This window comes from Dermacentor variabilis, chromosome 3, assembly GCF_050947875.1.
Source record: "Dermacentor variabilis isolate Ectoservices chromosome 3, ASM5094787v1, whole genome shotgun sequence".
In the NCBI taxonomy this organism is placed as follows: Eukaryota; Metazoa; Arthropoda; class Arachnida; order Ixodida; family Ixodidae; genus Dermacentor; species Dermacentor variabilis.
This window is the reverse complement of record NC_134570.1, coordinates 70,410,471-70,429,187: the sequence shown is the minus strand read 5'-3', so window position 1 is coordinate 70,429,187 and position 18,717 is coordinate 70,410,471.

Below are 18,717 nucleotides of genomic sequence, written 5' to 3'. Positions count from 1 at the left end.
TAACTGCTGTGCAGAGAACGGTTATGTAGAGATTACAGTTTGTAGAGTGTTTATTTATAATAAAGAAGAATGTTTACAATGGCAAGATGTAAACTTAAGAGCAAGCTAAAACCCAGTGTCGAACCTTTCGGCACCTATAATGCACCAGTCTCATTAGTGGCACATTACCCTGTGGCCCCAGGGGCCACATGCCTGATGACTCACACGCGGTAGCTCCAGTGCACATACCCAACCGCCCCTGTGGCCCATAATTTCAAGCTGCACTGTCAACGGGACCAGCCCGAACGGCGAGACAGGCTCGTCTGCCAAAAGGTGGCGCTTTTTTCTTTTTAATCTTTTCGATCCATTTTCTCTTATCGCATTTAAAATGTGGATTTCTTGTTTCCCAGAAAAGCCGTTTTACTTCAAGCAGAAGTCCAACAAGTCTGAGGATCACACGAAGGAGCAGAATTAGAGTGATGTGCAGCCATCCAACGAGGGATTCCTTTGGAGCCAGCGCTACAAGTTTCGGCAAGTACACTTGTAGAAATTTCGGCTTCAGCGGCATCCCTCGTTCGACCACTGTTCAAGCAGAACCCTCACCTGGGACCACTTATTCAGCAAAAGAAAAAAAAAACTTGAAGCTCCAGGGTTAATAAGTCTAGTTAAGCAATGAACGGGACTAGTTGGTGGACGTTCATGATTGCATTGACTTAGTTTTGCACCGACGCGGAGGAACTAAACAACGAAGGCAAAGAACAAGGAGTGGGCGTGCGTGGCGCCAACTACAAACTCGTTTAATACAGTTAGAGAACACGCCTATATACATGGTGACAGCGTGAGAGGGGGCGGATTGAAATATAAGATATGACAAAAGATAGAGAGAGAGAAAAGGGGAGAAAAGACAGAGAAGTTAGCCCATGTACGTACAAGCTGGCTACCCTGTGCTGGGGAAAAGGCTAAATGGAATAAAAAGGTGCAAGAAGAAAAAAAAAACATGAGAAAAATTCACACGATAGCGCCATGCTACGCGCTGCAACATTCAAAGACGGTCGAACGGTGATGACACGTGATGTTGAGGTGAGCCGGAACAGCGGCGTTCAGTTGCACCCGTTGGCTCTAGCAAGCTCTATTTCAGCTTCGATGAGCGTGATGCGCGGTGTGCTTACGCAATTCTTTTTTTTCTCTGTTGCTAACGCAGGTGGTTCCCAAGAAAGAGAAGTGCGGAAGCAGTTCTCTTTGTTGGAAAGCACCTGCGATAGCAAAAACACACCCTCCCCTCCCCCCTCAATCATCATGTATATAAGCGTGTTCTCTAACAGTATTAAAGCAGTTGGTAGTGTGCGCCACGCAAGTCCACTCCTTGTTCTTTATGTTCGTTCTTTAGTTACTCTGTCAGTATAATACTAAGCGCAATACAATAATTAATAATAGTCATCTGTGCACGTTAAGGAAGTTACTATAGGTACGATCAAAATATTAACCTAGGGAATTGTAAGAATAAAGAGGATGAGGAATGGAGTTTAGCTGCGGGTGGTTCTAGCCCGGCCAAGACATGCTGCCTGAAATCGCTCCGCAAGAGCGTCTCTTTCTTAAAGTGGGAGGATAACGTGGTAAAGACTTGATTAAACGCCGTGTGCGCCGGTCTAACGCTACCAACACAGGTCAAGGTAATAATGTAAAGCAGAGGTAGAATGCTACCACTCAGCTACCGCTCCGCCAAGTGTACCCCGCGCACACCGCGCACACCTGCTACATCGAGCGAGTGAGAATGTCGAGTCACTGCTTGCAAAACGCCGCTGCTCGATGAACAGGCAAGCACGAAGAGATGATGTCATGCTGAATACGAATGTTCTGGTCAGGTGACAGGAGGTAACCAGCATTGAGCTCACTAGTTAGTTTTCTTGGCCACAGACCCGAGTAAAGAATGACCCATTAACTCCGACCTTGGAGTGCCGGGTGCTGACCCTTCGGCCGCAGAGTACTAGTCATGTCTGCCACGAACGGGATAGTTACGGAGCCCGAAGAAGAAGATGCCCCCTTTCCCGTTGTTCCTGCTCAGCAAGTACGACTCATGGATAACTATTAACCAACTACATTCATTTATGGTATATAAAAAAGGTTACGGGCTAATATATAGCCTATTACTGCTCGGCATCGCTGGCAATCGTAAACTTTCAATGTTACGAGTAAACATGCTTCGTCCATCTTGCAGGGATTTGATTGGGACTTGCTGCGGCAGACACGCAGACGTCATTGAGATCACGAACACATTTACGCTCACTTCCACTGTTTTGCATTTTCCAAACACAGGAAAAAGCGTCTCTGTTTCTCTCCTCTCTGCCGCTCAAACCCAGAGTACGCTATCTCGACGGACACCAAAGAAAACTCATTCAACTCGTCGCAACGAGCAGAAAAAGCTAATGACGACAAAATGCTTCCCTGCAACTCAGTTGTGCGTCTTGTTTTCTTCACGGTATATCTCTGCAGTTTTTTTTTCTTTTTTTGTCATGCAGGAAATGGGCGTACCTGCATCCACTTGGGAAATCCACGGATCGGAGCAAAAATATAGAACCTCGATCCACGCGCACGCGTACATTCGTGTATATATTATATATATATATATATATATATATATATATATATATATATATATATATATATATATATATATATATATATATATATATATATATATATATATATATATATATATACGCCCGCTCAAGCCGCCCTCCCACCCCTTCCTTCGCGTGCAGCAGGTGCTCACCTCCCCCCCTTAGACACGCTCTCGCAGATACGCATGCCCACGTATACGCGCGCACGCACAGACACTCGCACACACACACCGAAAGAAGTCGAAGAAAACAGATCGCCCTCAACAACATTGCTTCGCTTTCCCTTTGTCGCCGCAATTTGTGGAGCCGGTAGGCGGTGCATCTTCGGGTTCAGTGATGCAAGCTGGGGGACCCCCTCCCCTCCTTCTTTGAAGACTTTCTCCTTTTCTTACCGCGCCAACCCTCATCGTGAACGAAGTTGAAACGATGCACCCGGTTCACTGAGCCGATTCCGCCAACGGTCGGAACAGCGGTGATCGTCTGGCGGCAGGGCCTGGCTCCACTCGCTTACCACGACGGTGTCGTTTGATTACTACCTGGAACGGTGGAGCGAATGGTGTGTCCCACAGTGAGCAACAATAGCCCCAAGTAGAAAGTAAGAAAGAAAGAAAGAAAGAAAGAAAGAAAGAAAGAAAGAAAGAAAGAAAGATCGCAGAATAAAGACACATGCGCGCTATTGTGTAAGGATAGAGTTTGGCTATGCACCTGTGGTTTGCTTACGTGCTCAGTTTATTTTGCCTTGTGTACACATTCGAGGTTTTCCTATATAAAAAAAAGAGAACCCTTCCGAGAAAACCGAAGTGCTTTTGTATACTTTTGGTATTTTTCCGAAGATTAAATTCTAGGGGAAGGCCAACCATGATAACAGCTTGCGAGTATGTCGGTAACAACAGTTCCGGCGATAAGTCAGTGTCTGCTGGCGACGCTTCCAGGAAGAAGTAACAAAAAAAAAAAGGAAAGAAAAGTCACATTCCCAGCGGCATGGTCTTGCAACGTCACCGACTCGATTTTTCTTCTTTTATGTCAGAAAATTCAAGGCGTAGAAAAAAAAAGGAACGTCGGTATCCTCGTAATGGAAATATCAGGAGAAGAAAACGAGCACATAGAAACCCTCCAATTCAAGTCTGGGGTACAACAAAGACAGGAAGTCGTCGCAACAGCGCCGGTAATAGTGTCATCGCTGCACGGGCCTTCTATTCTCCTCAATCTTCATTGCTCGCTAGTTTACGCGTGCGCTGCCTTTAGATTGAGAGAAGGGCGCGCGAGTGAGTTGGGCACCCGCCCGCGCACGTTTCTCGATTCGAGACGGGAGGGCGGACGTGGTCGGTCGTTTGCGACGGCGTCGTCAACGCGGCCGTCCATTCCCGCGACGCGACGGCGCGCTGCGTACGCTACGCGTCCGCGTAGACGTGTCGCTGGTCTCGGGGTCCGTTTGTTAACCCCTATCGCCTCGCGGTTAGCCTCTCCGAGCGAGACGAGTCCGTCGAATCGAGAACTTCAGCCGTTTCGGGGCGTTCCTCGCGGGTCACGCCAGTTGCTGCTTTCTTGTCGTCTCTTTTTCGTTTCTTTCTTTCTTTTATGCGTTGATCTCTATGCGTGGCGGCGTTCTTGTTTGATTCCGCGCCGAAGCACCCGCCATTATAGTGTGTACGTCAGGGGCGGCGTGAATCGAACCGCGCGCATGAGCATCGTGTACGTTTCTGCTTGCTTGCGCGCACGCACGCACGCACACTGTTACGGCTCTGTGGTCTTTAGTGGCACAGCCGAGGCGTAGCCGGAGCGAAAGAGGAACCTCCGGAATGCGATCCTCCAATTTAAGCGCCGACCGTCATCGTCTCTCTCTCTCTTGTTATTTTGGTTGCGTAATTCCAGCCCCGCGAATGCTGTAAGCGCCGGAATTTCTTGAAACCCGCACTATCTATACCTGCACGCCTGCGGCATGGGCGCACTCGACCGGGTATAACTACGTACGGACGAATAGTATACGATGAGCAACCATCGTCAGCTACACTGATATCCACGCGTGCGATTGTACCCCGTCTGTGCATTGTGCGTTGGGGCGGTTGCCGCTGCCGCTGTTGCATTCAACGCGAAAAGAGAGAATTCGTGTTCGGTTCACGCGCTTCCGTGTAATCGGACGCTGTGCACAGGACGACCTGTTCGAGCGGGTTAATATTATAGTCAGTAGCCAGTCATCGGCATCGGTGTAAACGCGCCCGGTCATTTGTTGAGTCGCAGTTACATCAAACGCTCATTTTGGCACAGGGCTGCGCCTCAATACGTTCAGCATAAAATGCTACAACTATTACTGTGAATGGCTTCATCGCAACACACCCTTGAATAGGCTCCTGTAATGGGAATCAACAGGAACTCACGAGTAAAGCAGGCAATTTCATGCCTGTTCAAATAAGGGCTCTCGACTAGGTCGTGTTTGGATATAGTATATATACGGGGTGTTTTACGTTAAGGTAAACAAATTTTCTTAAAATGCCTTTGGCATACGAAAGGAATTTACTTATTCAGCTAGCTTACGTGGAGAGGCCGACATTACTTGCACTGGAAATCAGTATGCATGATTGACTAATTAAGAAAATGTTCATTACTCATATCTTTAACTAATTCCTTTAGCGCACATATTGCTATGCACGACTTGAAGTCACTGTTATCAAAAGGCACATCCACTTAAAACGAATTGTGAAACCAGCACTCGTTTGGAGATAGGCGCAGTTAAACTAGAGGTAAAAAAAAGCAATCTTGTCCCATTTGATTTTATAATAAAACTCTGTTTTATGCATTGCAGCTAGAGAACTACTGGAGCATCAATGCATTTGATCGCAAACTTAACGAACACGTGTCTCAAACCTGGTCTCGTCGTCAGAATTTGTTTTAAGTAGAATGACTTTAGAGGTCACCGTCTACAGTTTGTAAATTGAAATATGTGCTGTAGACTAATTAGTTTATAATGTAATTAACAAATACTTGTTAATGAGTCAAATATTCTTTCGGGTAACGTGCAGATATTGTCTGCCTCTGCCGGTAATCTAGCTCAAGAAGTAGAATTGGGCTACATGCCCCGGGTGATTTGTAAAAATCCTGCTCACGGTAGAATAAAACACCCCGTATATTTCAAAACTAGATGCACGTCTTCGTCTCCATTGTATTAGGTGCCTACATGTTCCCACTACATTTGCGATTTATGCTAACACATCGGCGCCGAAGTGCTTGTCACTGTTTTTGTTTTCTTGGTTATATTCTACGTGTCATGTGACATTATTCTGCAAGAGTGGCAATCAGTTGTGGAAAAAAGCCGGTGACGCAAGTTCAATCAACAACACAATAAATCAATGAATAGGGACGAGTCGATTGGGTATGGTACACATCCGCCTCCTGTGCCAGTGTCGTCGCCCTTGATGAAGCCCTTCCAACGCCGCAACAGGAGTGAGGGCGAGTGTGGTATCACGGCGTTCATTGGCTGTGAAAACTTCGCGACGCTCTCTTCAAGGACGCGATGTCTCCCCCGGAAAGAGGGACTTCAATCGCTAGACTTTCAAGGTTAGATAAGCGGGCTGCCCTTTGAGCAAGATATCGTGTTTGCACAGATGCCAAAGAGACAGTTGCCGTAAAGTGCTAACGCGAAACATAGAATATGCAGATTTAAATGTATCTTCAAGCGCGTTGTTTCTTCTGCACTGGTGTGCGAAGCTCTGTCATCAATGGCTTCACTGGTTTGATTGTGCTTGAATTAAATTCTGGGGTTTTACCTGCCGTAACCACGATATGATTATGCGGCACGCCGTATAGTGGGAGACTCCGGATTCATTTATACGAACAAGGTAAACGTTTGGGCTGGTCGACGGGTCATCCTAAATACGCTTACAGCTCAAGGCTAAACTTAGGCAAAAGGAACAACACGGGCAGCGCTGTCAATGTGCCGAGCGTTTTTGCATTTCGACCCAATGTGAATGCCAGGATCGCCGTGGTCGACTTCACGACCTCGAATTTGGCAACGCTACAGCCACTATGCGACCGCGGTGGGTGATTGTGCTCCAACTGAGCTACGTGCTTGGCCTGCATATTATCGCTGAACTGTGTTCAGTGTTGCTGTTTTGTGCATCAAGTGTACAAATTAAGTACACCTTTGACCAAAAGCACGGACCACAGTTTCTAAAAAAAAAGAAGCGTCCAACGATTACGACACTCCCTAATGAAAAATTTGAACCCAGCTCGATACGTGTTTTCATTTCGCAATATATTGAGGCAAAGAATTTGAGTCTGAAATCACCGCACCGACTGGCAGTGGGCCAATGCCGTCAGCGCCTTCGCAGATAGAGGGGCAGTATGGGAACGCTGGCAAGATGAGCGGCATCGGAGCCAGCTGTGGAAGAAGAAGAACGCACAAGCAGTATGGGAACGCTGGCAAGATGAGCGTCATCGGAGCCAGCTGTGAAAGGAGATGACGAACGCGCGATCAGTGGCACGAACGCGAGGGGCATTATGGGAACGCTGGCAAGATGAGCGGCATCGGAGCCAGCTGTTGAAGAAGATGACGAACGCACAAGCAGTGGCACGAACTCGAGGGGCAGTATGGGAACGCTGGCAAGATGAGTGGCATCGGCGCCAGCTGCGGAAGAAGATGAACGCACAAGCAGTATGGGAACGCTGGCAAGATGAGCGTCATCGGAGCCAGCTGTGGAAGAAGACGACGAACGCGCGAGCAGTGGCACGAGCGCGTTCACTCGGTTACGCCGAGGGACGCCAACGCTCAACACAGAAACGGGCGCCTAAGGGCTGGTTCTAAAACTTGAGTTTATTCGTAGTGCAGGTGCGCAAGATGAAACTGGCGTATGCGCTGGAAAATTCGCTATGCCAAGTTCACTTCACTTCCTCCACTTCAAGTTACAATCATAGGAAAGAAAGAGAGAACTAGCGTTTAATTATCTGAATCGGTTAGAAAGATTTCTTCCTTCACCCAAGGCGGGTGGCCTCCTCCCTTCAGGTAACCATTGACCTTCACTGCTTCCTTGGATCCGTTCACCCGATTGCGCTGGTCATCCAAGTCCAGGGCCGCAAGCATGGCGTCTTGCGATTGTTGGCGGTCTTCTTCTGTGACTTTGTCTTCGGTTCATCTTGAATGAACTTCTTGATCGTTGGGATCTCTAAGGTTACGACATTCCGTCACCATGTCACGAAGGGTGTCCGGCGACCCGCAGGACCGGCAGAGGTATGAGAATCCGGTTGGGTGGATTCTATGCATTATTAATGCCGTGTAAATAGCACTTCGTTTGGAGATGCCGCAGAGCAACTCGGATTAGCATGCGGTGCGGCGGTAATGGGTATACCCTACTTTAAAATTTGTAACTCTGCAGGGTGTCCGTATATTTCTAGAGAATATCCTCGGACCTCGTCGCCTTTCCGAACCGCTCTGGCAAGAAAGCCCGGCTTCATTTCCCGCCAGTCATTCGTGGCCAGGGGGTCAGACGACGTAGGTCTGTGGAAGTTGCGTGCGTATCAGAGCTTTGGTGGATATCATGCCTTTTTTGAAAATTACGATACGCGGATTCGGCCGTGTCCGAATCTCTTACGAGTATCGCGGCATAGGCCTTTTCTTCGCATTGGGTAATAATTGTGGTTATTGGGAAAACAGGTATCCTTGGATACTTCGCCGCATCCGTGTATCTCGTATCTCGTATCTCGTGTTCTCGTGTTCACAAGAAATTCTCCGCAGAGAATTTCTTGTGGAGGGCTGCTGCTTGTGCCCGTCTTGTTTCGTTAGGAAAGCTTGCAAATTCATGTTGCGGTTTACAGGTGCCACTAAGGTTGAGTCTCGCATGTGCGCTGGAAGTCCCAATTTGTCGCCCGATCTCGCAAGTTCTCCACATAGAAACCGAGCCGTAGTAGCGCGCTTCTGCCGGTGGGAGTCAATTTGAGTCTTTCAAACTGGCTTGTTTTGTGCGCTTCTGCGAGTTGTTCCCACGTGTTGTGCTGGCCGAGTTTGAGTAATCGTGACGTAGATGCTTTTTCGGGAATTCCCAATGCAGTCTTGGTAGCTTTTCTAATCACGATGTATACTTTTTCTTCAATTTCCGCATGCCCCAGGGCAAGATATAGGGGGTGCCACACACAACCCGGCTCGTGATGACATTCATGGGAGGATAAGAAAATAGGCTTTATCGCGGCATCCTCGGTCCGTACACTTTTTGCTAAAGGGAGTGTACACAGAGAGCTTCTACATTGAACTGAACGAGTGAGCTGGGGCGGGCAGGTGTACATCCGGAAAGGAAGACGAAGGGACAGGCGTGAGCAGTCGGTCAAAACAAAGAGCGCATGCACACACGAGAACCGCAATAAGCTTGTCCCGATGACCCAAGTCGCTAGAAACAAGAGGGAGACGAATAAACATTCGCGCGCATCCAAACAAATACGGGTACGACGATTCTCAGCACCAAATTCGTACGCCGTATAGTGCTTCAAAAGGGCAATAATATGACCAGTATTTCGAGTTCTTTTTTTTTTAACTTTTGCTTTTTTACACATACGGTACGAACTCCGTACGAGTGTTCTTATTTATTGCTTCCGCAGCTGTCCATTCGTACAGGGTGCGGGACCCCTCGGGTTCAAAGGAGCACTAATGTCAACCGCAGCCATTAAACGTGGGCGTAAAACAGCGCGTACACTGGGAGAAACCCAAAATCCGCAGCAGAAAAAAAAGCAATAAATAAAATACCAAAATAAAGAAGCATATCACAATGGGTAAAGAAAAAGAAAAGATATTTTCACCTCTAATACTCTTGGAGTACACTCCGCGTCGTCAGAGACGCCACGTGATGCCTGGCGCCTTTTTACGGCGCTCCCAAAAAGGGCACTCGGACGCCAACGACCGTTTCATTCGTTTGCAGTGAACTGAAAGCTAATTCGCACCGCGTGGCGCCAGCAGCATCAGCAAGCCTTGCGGCGACGAGCTGGCGTCGTCCCACCGCTACACAAACAAACAAAGAAAAAAAAGAGCAAGAAAAAGAAAAAAGAAGGGACGCGTCAAAACAACTAGAAAAGAATCGAAACTATCGACAGGGCTATAGGCTTTGAGAGTCCACTTCCTGGATTGTCGGCTTTCCTTCGGTGCCACAAATCATTCACGCGAAACACACGCAACCCTACTGGACCGGCCCGTTCGGCCTCTTCCTCTCCTCCGTACAATCTTGTAAAGCGACTCCGTACCACTGATACTGGTCCCTCCCCTTTGGGATTGCAGTGTGGCTCGGGGACGCGACGCGAATGCGTGTGTAACGGAATGCGAGAGCAATGCGCGACGAAACCCAGCGATAGGCGCGAGACCTCCACTGCATCTTCGGGCTACGAAGCGGCTTCTCTTCGTCCGTATCCTCTCGCTTCTAATACAGCGTCTGATTAGAGAGTTCTGTCGGGCAGAAATGAGGAAGACACGGAATTGCTCTTATGTTTTCTTCGCTCACGGCAACTAGGACACCGACGGAAACCGACGAGTGAAACCGAGGTGGTACTCTTACGCATTTTTTTCCCCCTTATCCGGCGGCTACGTCTCTGTTAGTCGTTCTTTTCTTTTTTTTTCTCTCTCTCTCTCTTTATGTTATGCTCTTATTTCGCATTTTCAACGATACCTTGAATACAGATTCGGAATGAAGTTCTGCCGGGTCGCTGGTTGCTTGTGAAGGAGCCAGTCAGGTCTGTTTTCTGCCAACTTCAAATGCAGCGAGCATTTTTTTTTTTTTTGACAGCATTGTGGACGCATACTCCCGTGCACATTGCCCTCTAGGGTGGCTTTGTGGCTAAGTCCTTCTTCTACTGAACACGAAGTCTCGGGGTTCGATACCTGGCAGCACTCGTATCTTATTTTGTTGTAGCGCAAGCTGAACGAGGACAGCACAAAGGCACATCTGAGACACGCAGAGTGCTGTGTGTGTCAGATGTGCCTTTCTATTGTTTTTGTTCAGGTTGCGCTACAACAAAATAAGGTATGCCGTACCAACAAGCCCCTGTAGCTATCCTCATCGACAGCACTTTGATGGGGAGGAATGCAAAAAAAGAAAGAAAGAAACACTCGTTTACTTTGGTTTAGGTGCACGGCGGAAGGTCTGAGATGGCTGAAATTAACACAGTGTCGGACAAGCGTTGTGTCGCATCGCAAATTAGTTTCACTTTTTTTTTTGCGAATCTGGGTGCGTGCTATTCTCTGGTCGGCCCAGCATACAAAATTAACCTCCTCGTTCTTCTAGAGCGGGAGGTTTCTCGCAATTGTCTTGGTTTGAGAAAATGTGTTGCGAACAACGCTTTTCAAGAGGCACGACTGCCCACTCTTCCCTGCAGATTCCCCGTTCTAACAGCAAAAAAATATTTAAAGATTTGCGAATCTTCATTGAGAGGATCCCAATTTGCATTTATTAGTGAAACGAGAGCATTTTTCGATTAGCATTGGTCCCGTTTACATAGGCCTCAGGTTGTACAAGGTCAGCTAGATCCACTAAACGTTAATGTACGCGAGATCACCTGCCCAGACAAGCACTGGCCAAATATAAAGACTGAATTTGATCACACATTTCCATACAGTGCCAAACTCCTGCCCACTGTATAGTTAAATGACATGTAACAAGATCACTTAACACAATTGAGAATAAATGTGATCGCGACTGATGAGTCAATGAGTGAGGAAAAAGCGGGTGTGGGTATTTTCTCCGCATCACTATCCTGGTAATATGTATTACGCCTTCCGGATTGTACACCCATTTTTCTGCATGAACAATCAATAAGCTGAGATAATGGCTGAACAATCAGCCATTATCTTAGCTCTTCGAAAACTTCCTGTAAATTATTTAACAGTGGTTACAGTGACTGATCCACTGTCAGTATGCACATCACTTCTATCATCTTCAGGCACTGCTGCAGTCGATACTTTTAAATCATTAAGCCCTCCAAACTTAAGTCTGGTGCGATTGGTATGGCTTCCAGGCCCGATCGGGGTATATTCTTAAATAAAATGGCTGACACACTTGTTCCAGTATCTCTTGGTGGACCATATGTGTACGTTTTGCCTACTTCGGGCGTATGTCACTGCGGCTAGGTTTTGAAAATTTTCTCTATTCCAAGACTCAAGAAAACTGAAGATCCCAACGTCAGAAGTTGATCATTTGCTTTTTCCGTGGGACTATATATGGTGTCTCACACGTAAATTAGAAATCTCCATAACAAGGTTACGCTGCCACCTACCACCGTTAAATTTTTACCTGGTCCGGCACCATCCACTGGGTGCCCTACCTGCCAGGAACCTTAAGACATTGACCATTTTCTACTAACGTGCCGTCAGTTAAGAAACCGCAGAAAAAAAATTCGAGTTTTCATTGCGAAAGTTAGGTATTTCTTTAATTGCTCAAAATACCCTCCCCTTCGGGGCTTCTTCATTGGACTTTATAGCCTCTGGAACATATGCATGGCCATTTTCGACCATATCTATGACACAAAAAAAGCTGGATACCATGCTAATTCTCTAAATCAATAATTGGGTAGCTCATTAAATCGCTCATCGTGTGCTAGAAATTAATATAATACCACCAAAAATCCCCAAAATTTGCTGTTTATATAGAGTTACAGTTAACTTTATTTCTGTATCTGCCAAGTAAACCTGTTTCCTTATTATCATAAGATTTCTATCTCACCCAGACCTAACTTTGTCATTTAAGTTTGTCTCTCTCCTCCTTACGTTTAACATTTACCCGCCGGCTTTATGGCAAATAAATAAATAAATAAATAAATAAATAAATAAATAAATAAATAAATAAATAAATAAATAAATAAATAAATAAATAAATAAATGAGATCTCCCGTGGTGCGTAAGGGACGCTAGTGAAGGAACAAACAAGCAAGCAAGCAAGCAAGCAAGCACGCAAGCAAGCAAGGTTTTCTTCGGAAGACGGTGGCTTCTCCTTAGCAGAAGCAGACAAAAATTCTCGTCCACTCTTAATCTTCATTAGTTTTTTCCAGTGCACTACAATGACGTCAAATTCTGTTCCGTGCCACCGCCACGAGCAGTATGATCGGTTTGATAGCAATTATAGGAGTTTTGAACATTCGTTATACACATGCATGCAGTATGGAGCACAGGCGAGACCATCCTTCACCTCCGCATTTTCTCATATATTTTTGAGGATATTTATAAAAGAAAGTTGTACCAGTTGGAATAAACGAGCGCTGAAGCAGTAGACAAAACGCAGAAGAACGCGAACGAAAGCGTGACTTGTAGCTACGGCGGATCAGTATTTGAAAAAAATATATTTTCAACTTTACAGGTCATTGTAGGTCGCCATACAAATTCCAGCGTTCTCGCTAATCGTCTTTCACAGACAGACAAGAAATTTATGCGAGGCCATGCGCGTGGCCTTGCGCAACTTTCTCAAATTACCAACTAAAAAAAAAAAAAGGAAAAGAAAAGTTCGGTCGACGACCCCTCTGATGAAGGTGAAGGAACAACAGAAATACGCAAACACACAGAGAACGCGAAGAGAACAGAGGACGAGACGGGGTTCTAGAAGGCGTGTACACGATTTCGGTCCTAGAGGCGCATTCATTAAAGACGACATCCGCTGAAGGAAAGAAAAAAAGAGAAAGAGAAATAGAAAAAGAAGACAAGTACGACAGAAAGAACAGAAAATATTACAAAGAGAGAGAGAGAGAATCCACATAATACCGTGCGCCCTCCTGTGAGGCTCACTGGTGTCCAGTGGGGAAGCCAACGTTACGCAATAATTAAATATCCTCCGACCTTTTACTTTTCTGGCACTCACACCTCTTTCTTTCTTTTTTTCTTTTCTTTTTCTGAAAAATGCAACAAATCGGTTTAAACGACAAAACAGGTTCGAGTGTTGACACAGCCTGTCACTTCCAGCACGTGGCGGGCTGCCCAGTCTCGTGAAAGCGAAGCGAAACGAAACTGGCAGCAGCATCCTGTAGCACAGACCGAGAAACAGAATTCGAAAGAAAACGGTGACGTGCGAAAAGCAGTGCCCGGTAGCTGCTCTAAATGAAACAAATATAAATAAATGATAAAGCAACCTCGCCCACCAAACAAACAAACAAACAAACAAACAAACAAATAAGCAAACAAACAAGCAAACAAACAAGTAAACAAGCAAGCAAACGAACAAACTGGGCGTTAAAACATGCGCGGAGTGCGAGGAGAGAGCCGCTGAAAATTCCTCGTTAGAGCAGCACATCGGTTCCGCTAATTATCTGCGAGCTCCGACACTACTGGTGGCCCGGCCACGGCGGTCCGTCGCGCGGAGTGGTTATACTTGCTCCTTTATCTGGACTGCCTGCTCTTTCTCCGACGCCTCTCGCTGCAATGCGCCTCTCTTGCTTTACGTCTTCGGGTATATAAGCTAGTTCTTCGCAGTTCGCGGAGGCGCCGGCCACCTCGGGCGACCACCACGCACACGCCGAGCGACAGTGCAAACTGCTCGCCAGATTCCGGCCACTCCAGCGACCCTGTGCGTCCCCCCCCCTCACCCAAGCCGGGCCGGCTATATAAGCTGCGCTCTCCCTTTCCCGTTTAGATTTCCGAAGCCAACCCGCACCACCGATCCTCGCGACCGAACTGATACTGGCAGTACTTCTTACGAGAAATTCCTGCGTGTCACTGTTGTTCCGAGCTGTGGCTGTGCTCGCCCTGTTGGTGTTTATATGCAAGGTGTTTCAGCTAGCTCGCGCGTTGCCAAGGTTTCTTTCGGTGAAAAAAAAAAGAAATCGCAGTTCCGCCCGAAAGACGAAGTACCGATTGTGATTACAAATTTGTAGATAGCTATGTGAAGTAAGGAAAATAATTTTATCGGCGTATAAATTGGTAACATTCGCTTACAAATTCATTAACAATAGTATAATATGTAAGCGTGATTGAAGGAGGACGTAGAAAGAAATCGATACAGACAGCGCTGTCGCTGTGGGTCTGTTTTTTTTTTTTCTACGTCCTTGTTCAGTTGTGCTTACACATTTTATGTTTTCTTTTTCGGAATCAGAATCAGAATTTATTATTAGAAGTTGGGTCACATTACAAGTATTTAGTATACAGAAGGCGCTCCTATAGTCAAAGACTGTATCGGGATCTCCTCTATCATGGATTCAAACCAACTAGGCCGCCAACGTGCTTTAACTAAATTAACAACCATGGTGTCACGCGTGAAAAGGTAAGCATGAACACATCTCGCTCGATGAACGCGGAAACTCGTTTTCAAAATGCTGGAGTGAGGAATCGCGGCAGCAGCAACGATCGAATTGACCTTCGTGTATTCCTCGCTTCAACGCGAACGAAACGTCGAAAGCACAGCGCATACCAAGCTACCTGCACTACGCGCACTCTGCAAAGATCGCAGATCGCTTTGTAGATGAGGCTCTCGCGGTCGCGCACTTTGGCCGCGTTGCAGATCGCTTTCAAGAAGCGGTACCCGCACGGCCGCACCGTATGCAGCAGCCATCGGAGATGAACGTCCCCCCTCGCACGCCTCACCCCGTGCCTCGCGCGCGACAGGAGAGGGCGCGTTTCCGGCCGCCTTCCTCGCTGCTCACGCGAGGTTGAGCCGCGATTGCTGGCTCACCCTCGCAAGCTTTCACTCGCACAAATAGCATACGGCGCCCGGCGACGATTTCATCGCCCTTGGACTTTGTACGGAACCTCACGGCGACGGCGACGGCAGAAATGCACCTGGAGTTCCGATTAATTGTTATCGCAATAAAAAAGAAATACACGTGTGTCGTAACGAGAATACAACCAACTTCGTTCAGCGTCCTCCTGAGGAAGTCGGAGTATTTCTTATATGAGCTTAGGTCATTAATTAACTCACGGTTAATTATCTAACGTTTAAGGCATTGCTTTAAACACCAAACATTTGATGGAGAAGTTGTAGTGATATTGACAAATATACAAATATTTTTTGTTCCCGTGAATACAGCTTCTGTGGTTTACGTTTTTCACCCGCCGTGGTTCTGACTTGCGCTGCTAAACATGAGGTCGCGGGACCAAATACCGGCTGCGGCGGCCGCATTTCAAAGGGGGCAAAATGCTAAAATGCCCGTGTACCGTGCATTGGGTGCACGTTGAAGAACCCCAGGTGGTCGAAATTTATCCTGAGCACCCCATACGGTGTGCCTCATAATCACCGTCCTGGTTTTGGCACGTATAAACCCATAATTTAAATTAAATTAAATATTATTTTTCCGGGCTGCAATGAAACTGTGCGAGATTTTAAAAAAAAGAAGATACCGCGCGACTTGGCACGTGATACGACACGTGGTAGCACACGTGGTAACGGCACCGACATAAGTGCCCTCAAACATGCTAGGAAGGAATGATCGACGCTGCTCGCAGACCGAAGTGCTGAACAGACTACCTTGAGCAACGGCGATGGACCGGATAGAGTAGTCTTAGCTTCCACTTGCGCCGAGCTATCTTGTCTGTTGAAGCAATCAAGCAAACGGAGCCAGGGAATACGTAATAGATAACGCGTGACGATTCTTGAAGCTCTGTCTGCGTTTCGGGTGTTGGCAGACAGCGTGAAAGGCGAGGTGGTTTCGGCGGCGGATGGCGAAGCATCGAAGACGGCGGGCGTGGCCATCGCCCATCATTTTTTTCTTGCGACCTATTCATGCTTACGGCCTGCGTGCGGCATCGATAATCCGTTGGTAGCATGTACGAGGGCACTAAAGTCGCGGCGTGCCACCTGTCTATCTCGCGCTACTTCTTCAAACCTTGCACACTTTCTTTGCAGCGTGGAAACATTGAAACCACATCAGCGACCACTAAGCAAAAAAAAAAAAAAATGTTTCGATATGTGTAATTATGGTGGGGGCCGTGGGGCTCTGCAACGTGAAGATTATGCGTTTGAAGCAGTGCTTGAAAGGTTTGTCAATTATTTATTAAGTAAACATCTAAGCTTATAGTAAATTATGCTCGGAGCTATCCTAGATGACTGAACCCTACGAAGCCGGTCGCATTCTCGTATAACGCCGAAGCGGATTTCATTAAATTTTAGCACGAGCTAGCTGAAACACCTTGTATTCGTACGGACGCCACTGACTTACCGAGCGCTCCTTCTCAATGTTATTTTGCCACCTTTCTTTCTTTTTTGTCTAGTTTCGTGCATCAATAGATTGTTCTGTACAAATCGGCCGGAAGATTGCCTTTTTCCCTTCGGGCACTTCTTTTGTGTCGATGGGAGCCATGTGTTTACACGCCTATAACTTCGGAATAGGTGTCATCCGATGCATAATCAGCAGAATCTGCCTGACTGGGTGCATCTTGCGGAAATGATGATAATAAAGTTTGTGTTTCTCTACGGTTATTGCTTGTCACGTATACGCACGCACACAAGCCCACGCACGGATGCAAGACCACACAAGTAGATAAGTACGCACACTCGTGCACACGCACAAGTATATCCAGCGCGCACGTATAATTTCCTCTTCCTCGCTATTCTGGAATTTAGGGACGCGTACTCTTTCAGCCTGTTTTCTGCGCTCTTCCTGACAAGTCGCTCCATTCCGCGCCGTGTGCGCAATGTATACCAAGCAGAAGAGATATAAGCGCTAGATAAGCGCCAGAAGATGTACACTGAATGCAAGAGATAAACCGACAAGAATGTCGACTAAAGAAAGTGGGCAGGGAGAGAGGCTGTCGGCAGTGCCGAACAGTAGGTGGCGGCGACGGTCGGAGCGCGTTTCCTTCCCAATTGCACATGCTGCTTGCGGCTTTGCTAGTCGAGGAGCGTGTACGGGAGACGAATAAAAAAAAATTATAGAAGAGAGAAAAGAACGTGTCGTTTCGATCTTTCTGGACAGCGCGGCAGACGCAGCCAACCGTGGGACGACGCAGACAAATGCGGTTCAGCGCTCAGACATGTGCAATGGATGACCTCTGGCCAGGACCGTCGCTTCACCACCCCCTACACCCCCCCCCCCCTTTTACCCCTCTTACCCCTATTCCATTTCAACTTTTAGACACACTGGAAATATTGCCCTCTGCAGCCTATACACCACGTCCACCTTCCCGCCCCACTGTCCGAGCCTTCTCAGAGTGATATTGAGGTACAAGAGGGTTGCCTTGAAAAACTGAGCATCGTGAGCACGAATAAAAGAAAACGCGAACAAGCCCGACGAACGACAGTCGAGAAAGGACGCGCGGGTGTCCATCCGTATGCTCAGCGCGAGGCTCTGCCTTTTCGGCATGTAGAGAAACGTGTGCAGACGTAACGCGCCGCCTGTAGGCCGGCATTTCTATATTTCGAAGAAAGAAAATATATTCTCGCCCTGTCGCCGTGCGCATCGGACGGGGAGGTGCCGCGTTTTCCATTAATCAAGAACTTTCGCAAGGCCGACCTTTTTCGCTTTCTGGCGGCGACCCGAGGCGCGCGGAAGAGTGATAACGGGGGGAGGGCAGGGCTGGCACCCAGTGAGGCCCAGCGTGTGATAGGGTTAGTGCACTCCGATCGCGTCCTATAAGCGGCAGTGTAGACTATTAGGGCAACGATGTCTGGGCGCTGTAGGTCAGGGTGCCTGCGCAGCACTCTCCGCCATTTATCTGCCTGCATTGCAGTGGAGTCCAGCCCGAAGGTGCCACGTCTGACGGATTTCCGGTGCACTGCGCGCGCGCTGGCTCTGCTGCGCAGGCAAGCTGCGATGGTTCTCTGCTAACGAGAGGTCTTTCGAGAGGATTCAAGCAGGGAACGCTATAGCTGAAGCTGTTCTCCGCGTAATTGACTCGGTCGCGAAGGGGCGTTCCGTTCTTTTCTTTACACTGTATCATGCGCACGTCCGAGTGTTAAATGGCGTTAATTTGGTGTGCGGGTGCTCTTAGTCCGGTATGACGGCGCTACGTGGGAGGCATGTCTGGTGATACAGGGTAAAAGCCCCCCCCCCCCCTCTTTCCGTCCATCGCTCTCTGCCCTTTGCCTGCGTGTGAACAGTGGAGTCCAGTACGCAAGTGCAATGCGCGGGGCATTCCCTGAGCACTTCGTTCGCAAAGAATAAGTTACGCGGCTTTCCGTACGAGGTCTTTCGCTTGTACAGGGCAGCTAACTGATGCCGTTTTGCGGGGTTATTAGTCCGACTG